This window comes from Nematostella vectensis, chromosome 15 (assembly GCF_932526225.1).
Source record: "Nematostella vectensis chromosome 15, jaNemVect1.1, whole genome shotgun sequence".
NCBI lineage: Eukaryota > Metazoa > Cnidaria > Anthozoa > Actiniaria > Edwardsiidae > Nematostella > Nematostella vectensis.
Genome location: NC_064048.1, coordinates 6,269,093 through 6,275,092, shown reverse-complemented (window position 1 = coordinate 6,275,092; position 6,000 = coordinate 6,269,093). Strand labels below are relative to the sequence as shown.

The window sequence follows — 6,000 nt, the reverse complement described above, 5'->3', positions numbered from 1 at the left end:
ATCATCGGGTTGCCGTCCCCTCTCTATCGCGTAAAGTCCTGTTAGTCCACCGATCTCGTCCCTCTTCTTTGCTCGAATTTCGTTTTATGTGCTCGATACCAACGACAGAGATAAAAATCGACTCAAATAAGAAAGTCCGTCCTTAAATTTTCAGTCCGCAAAAGGATTCCCAGGGCTTCAGACCCCTCCCATCCCCCCCCCCCCCCTTAATTTCTTATGACTTTCTTTCATCCTGATTTAAAAGCTTTGAAAAGAACACCGTGGCTTCGCGTGAGGCCGAGGCTGGTGACGTCACACTTCCGTTTTTCCTAAACGATTCACTTCCCATCGAATGTTGAGTCGAATGTTGAAAAACAAACCACTTCGTCGGCGAACACACGTTGTATCACTAAACCACACGACCAGTCCCTAATTGTTCCCGGAAGATTCACCACATGATCTAGGTTGGCAGCAGCTTCCAAACCCCTGGTACGGACAAACTTGCGACATTTTGGATCATGATGTATGGACATTTCTAAAGGTAGGGATTTTGTATGGATGGTGTTTCGTGTCATTTTCATGAATGGGCGATTTCGATACAAACATAACCTGATTTTTTTTTTTACTAAAATTGGGTAAAGGCTCGTAGGAACTAAAGGAATGTCCTTCTTATTGACTGCGTATTTAAGTTTTGAGTGTTTAAATTTGCTCGTCGAGTAACCTACCGTTGACGCTCTTGAAGTTTTGAAAGTTTGTCATCTGCCTTTGAATTATTACGTCCCTCTAACAGAGGTCTTGGACGTGAGGGCGGATGAAAAGGCCAAATGTATTCTAATTATCTGTCATTAAATTAAAGCTTTATTTAAGGGAGTGTGAATGCTCATCGGGTAATACGGAAGAACATAAACTAAGAAAAATGTTGTCGTAGTATTTAGAGAGCTCACTGTTTGAAACGCATCTTCGCCCAAAAGCTGGACTAAACCACGCCAAATTAAAGCTTGCAGTTTTATATAAGCTTGTATCTAGATAGATACATGTAAAGTGGTAATAGTTCATGTATGTGGCTAACCAAAATAGTTCATAATATCCTTAATTTCGTTGCTAATAATGGGAGAAACCTGATGAGATAAAAAGCGCGCGTTCGAAATCAGAACGCGATTCTAACGTGTCACAAAATCACACAGAATAAATCACCTACAAATATCTTTCTAGAACATAATAATATTTGTTTTGCTAATACATTGGTGTGTTCTTTTATTGAGTTTTTCTTCCATTTTTGCGTAGTCCCGTGTGATTTCGACCTAGGTTAAGCTAATTAAACCAACGAAACATAATCCGTATTTCAAAGTCATTCTTATCTACAAAACCGTCTGGAGGTCAGAAGGGAACTGTCCAATGTGCTGTTTAGCAGAATTTAACGTAGCAAACACGATTTGCCCCTGAAGGACATTAATAGGACTGTTGACAACGCCATTCCCTTGTAAAATCGTGCTTGTGTTTTCATAATTTGTGCGGAAGGATTAACACTTCTTTGTGGTATAATCTACGGGAAAAAATCACTCCGATAAAGTTCTCGGCCCGTCTTGAATCGAAACTCAATTTTGAATTAGACAGCACTATAGATCATGAGTAATCTTATCTTAAATCGACTGTAACTCGCTTCTTGAGATTTCGCTTTAATTACTCCGTGTTGGCACTTCAAGAACTGATTCTTATTATCTGCTAGGACTTTTAATACTATACTAAAACTGACAATAGTGTGAGGCAAGTACAAATAATACCGTGACATGTAAAATTTCAAACGAAACTTTTATCGCGCAATGGACATAAATCATTTTGAGTTTTTAAAGTGGCCAGCACTGATATTTCGCCTTAAGATCCGGTTCAATAGACACTTTGTCTTCGCTTTTAGAATTCCAGAATTTAGAACAATCACAAGATAATCAAATTATTATTCCACTTGGGGTAAGCAAGGGTTTTTGTAAACCTTGAGGCAATTTGCATCACAGAAAACAATCCCAATTACGCTTAAAATTGCTGGAGCTTTGAACAAATCTCAAGGGGCTTTTCTCTCTTTTTTTTTTTTTTTACTTGAAGGAATGCTATTGAATTGTTAGCCCTTTGGAATGAAAAATAACGTGCAAGGTTACAACAAGCAACGGAGAGAAACATTTGTTTTCGTTGAGATTTAGCAGCGTGTATCCTTCCGTGTCGGGTAAAATGTTAGAGTATTGTTAGGGGCGGCGGGGGTTCAATAGTAGCGCTTTTCAATAAGTTGTCGAATCGAAGGAAGCCATTTAACGGTCATGGAACCCATTTTGTAGTAAATGTTAGTTTGCATAGTAAAATGTCACGCATACACAAAAGGACAAATCAAACAGACTTGACTCTACTGATAATGTAACTCCTAAAAACTACAACTGGTCTGTCCTCTTTTATTAGATCTTTATCTATTTTGTTTTAGTAGAAAATGTATGGTTTAAAAAAATAGAAACCAGTTTTAAAACCTTGAAATTTGAGCATAATGTATCGTTTACCTTTGCAAAGCTATCAAATCAAGTATCTGAGCTCTATTAGAAAGGAATGCAAGAAGTAAACAGTTTAATCCATGATTGAATTTGTGCTGTCATCAAAATAGTGACAGAGATTTTCAGTTGGATTTCTGTCAACAAAAATAAACTATGCTTGCTTTGACTTGTATAGTTTTGTTGGAAGCTCCCACGGAAGGTTTTGAAAAAGGTCAAGTCTTCATTAGAGGCTATTTATCTTTTTCCTTGCTGCTTATTTTTATGTGATTAATATACTCTACTCTACCATTTTTAATCTATACTCATTTATTATTTCAAAAGTTTCTCTGCTGTTTAATGTTCATATTGTTACTATATCATCATTGTAACTCACTTTTTTTATTTTCACATATACTTATCTGAAAGCTACCCCAAGGTTGATATGTCTACTGGAATTTAGTAACCCGAAACTTCTATCCAAAAACAAATGTTATCACTACATTCATTATAAAAAGGCACTGAAAACATAACTTTTCAAATAAGGTTGCACTTGCAGACTTCTTGTGTTGTAAACCACAGTGCTCTGCTTTCAGAAACCAGGATTTAGGCATTTATAAGTTACCCATGAAACATTCCTGATTACAATTCATGGACTCTAAAGTGCAACAACCTTATTTAATAAAGGTGTACAACATTTCATTATTATCATTTTTGTTTTAGTTTTTAGAATTAGATCAGGAACTTTGGTAAATGTAAAATCACATTTGAGTTGGTGACATTGAATCCACTTTAGGAAGATAAAACTGGATTGTCATAGAAGATATCACATGCCAGTTGAAGTGTTTTATGCCTCTTCACTTTGCCATTCTAGCTGTTACCAGTTGTGTGTGCCCAATTTTTAATATACCCCCTTCCTAATAAAAGATTGATGTGTTTTGATATTTTTGATAAGCAATATACCAACTGTGTGCATGATTTGTAGATTGAACAATTGCAGTTGTTGTAATCCTCTTAGATTTGTACACACAGGAAATGAAGATTTGAAGCTTTTGTTAGAGCAAACAAGTAATAAAGTGATTTTCTAGGTAAAATCTGAAATCATTTCTTGATCATATTTATCTTGCTTTTAGAATATCCTACAATGGGTTGAAACTTTGTTCTGCTATTCCATTATGACCGTTAACAAAGTTGATCAAATAATCAAATTTATCAAATTTTATCACAAAATATGAGTATTTTTAATCCTCAAACCCAAACCCCCTGGCTATTGGCCTGTTGTGTAGAGAGTATAACTCATTGTACTTGTACTAGAATTAGCCTTGTAAGTAGGGGGGTGAGTTTTCTGATAAAAATCTGACCCCCCCCCCAACAAAAAAAAAAGAACAAAATTGAACAAAAATATTTTATGTCTTTGCAGTATCTCTAACGGTTAATATACTTTTATTGTCGGATTTGGCTACAAACCAGAGTGATCTAGCTTATGCTTCACGGTTTTGTCTACAAATAGCTCTTCTATTGAGAACCGAAAGTTGACCTTTGGCCATCAGTGTGGTTCTATTCAGTTCATTGCTGTAAAGATAGGTGGCTCAATTGATTCTGCAATAGGTTGTCAGCTATGGTTATCCTCACTATCTACCATTTAAAAATTGTTCAAATATTTACTGCTGTTACAAATATATTTGCCGTTTATCTAATAAATAACTCCCCCAGACCTATGTGAGTCAAGATAATTATGCTTGAAATTCCGAGTGAATCTGTGAGTAGCGGCGGCAATGACACTGATCGGTCAATTTTTTCAACTATTTTCTTGGGCTAAGTTCAAACTTAGTATTATCCATGTGCCATATTCAAAGCAAATGAAGATGAAACAAGCAACTCGATTCATTTGCATGCATTTGCATTAAATACAGCTTATGGATAATGTGTTAATGTGTAGTTCCAGAAAATATCCATCCCCACCCCCCTATTGAGGGGGTCGGAGGTATGACCCCCCGCCCCTCTGGCATTTCCAACCCCCTGGAAAAAAATTAATACAGTAACTGTTAAGGAAAAGGGACATTTAACCCCCCCCCCCTCCCCTCTGAAAATTCCTGGGTGTTTACACCCCCCCACGGAATCTCCAATCCCCTCAATGGGCAATGGGGGGGGGGGGGGGGGGTATGGATATTTTCTGGAACTATACAATACGACGTTTGAACTTAGCCTCGGACTCTTTAATTATGTTTTGAAGTTTTTAGCCAACCTCCTCCCTCACCGCTTTATTCAGGGTGCTTGACGGCCCGTTTTTTAGGGCAAAGTGCTTGTTCATATTAAGAAAATCTAACAGAGAGTAAAACAAAAGATGTAAAATCGTTTTTGTTTTGCTTCAGAGAAATCTAACTAAAAAAAACAATTAACTAATTTTGCGTGACGAATGTAGATATTTTACTGAGGGTCTACTATAATTTCCCATCTCTATCCACTCTATGCGAGGTAGAAAAACACACTTTCAATAATTGTTTGTACAGCTTAGTTTCGCGAAGGCATTTAACCTAAACCTGCGTTGACAGGTAGGTTTCTGGGAACGATTCAAAAGTCATTATACTTGAATTAGTAAATCGAAAGACAAACATAGTCACTGAATACCTTACTCTACATTTATTTGAGAAAGTTATGACAGTTTTTTACAAGCTGTCTGCAAAAACACAAAGCATTTCCAAGTGCATTGTTCGAGGGACTGAATCTACTTCACACACTTGTTGATACGGAACTAACGCTTTGGGCTACTTCATTTAATTGTGCATTCTTTTGTCTGTAACAATCCAAACACTCAAAGAAAAAGCGGCTTTAAAAAGAGATACGCAGGCGATGGTTACGAAGCTATCAGCGTTTATCGGCAAAAATGCAATACAATTATTGAAGAGGACTTCCAAATATGGTATGCAATGAAATAGTCCGAAAGAGTCGGCGAGCGCGCGGGAAATGTTCGAAAACGTTAGGGTCTGGGTCCTCGACGCCCAACAAAAAGGAAGTAAACACTTATTTCTGCAAGTTTAGGTAGAAATTTCTCGCTTAAACATTTATTGTGCGAAAAAAAAACTTGAACGTAAAACGAAAAGATTGAAGTGGACTTCGGAGTATTCAGGCCCTATTAATAAATTGACGAAATAAATTTTTCAAAACGAGATTGATATTTTTTTTTACAAAATAATAATATTGTAATAATATAAGTAGTAGTATTTGCCCTTTTGATAACCCTTAACATAAAGTTTTTTTTAATAAAATATTTGTTTGTTTCGAGGGGGGATGGGGGAAATCATTCCTCCTATTTCCTTGGGGCACGCGCTATTTTCTTCCATATGTATTGTCATCTAAATTCCGGATCTGCTGAAGGAAAAGTCACCTACAACCCATCCCAACCACTCCCCCACCCTCCTTCCCCTGTGCTAATAGACTAGAGTAGAGATCTTGATCTTTCTACTCTAGGTTTTGATACCCTTACAAAATCTGACATTGATGTACCCTACCTTTGCCT

At 36.8% G+C, this 6,000-nt stretch overlaps 1 protein-coding gene across 2 annotated transcripts in view; it reads left to right on the top strand.

The window, feature by feature from the left end:
• The first annotated feature begins 303 nt into the window (after positions 1–303).
• Positions 304–6,000, top strand: part of LOC5511393 — a 29,766-nt gene continuing 24,069 nt past the window's right edge. The window contains exon 1 of one of the 2 annotated variants that reach the window (XM_048722523.1): positions 304–520. The gene's annotated coding sequence lies outside the window, so the exon portion shown is untranslated. The remainder of the gene's footprint in view (positions 521–6,000) is intronic. The other variant, XM_048722524.1, reaches the window with a different exon arrangement.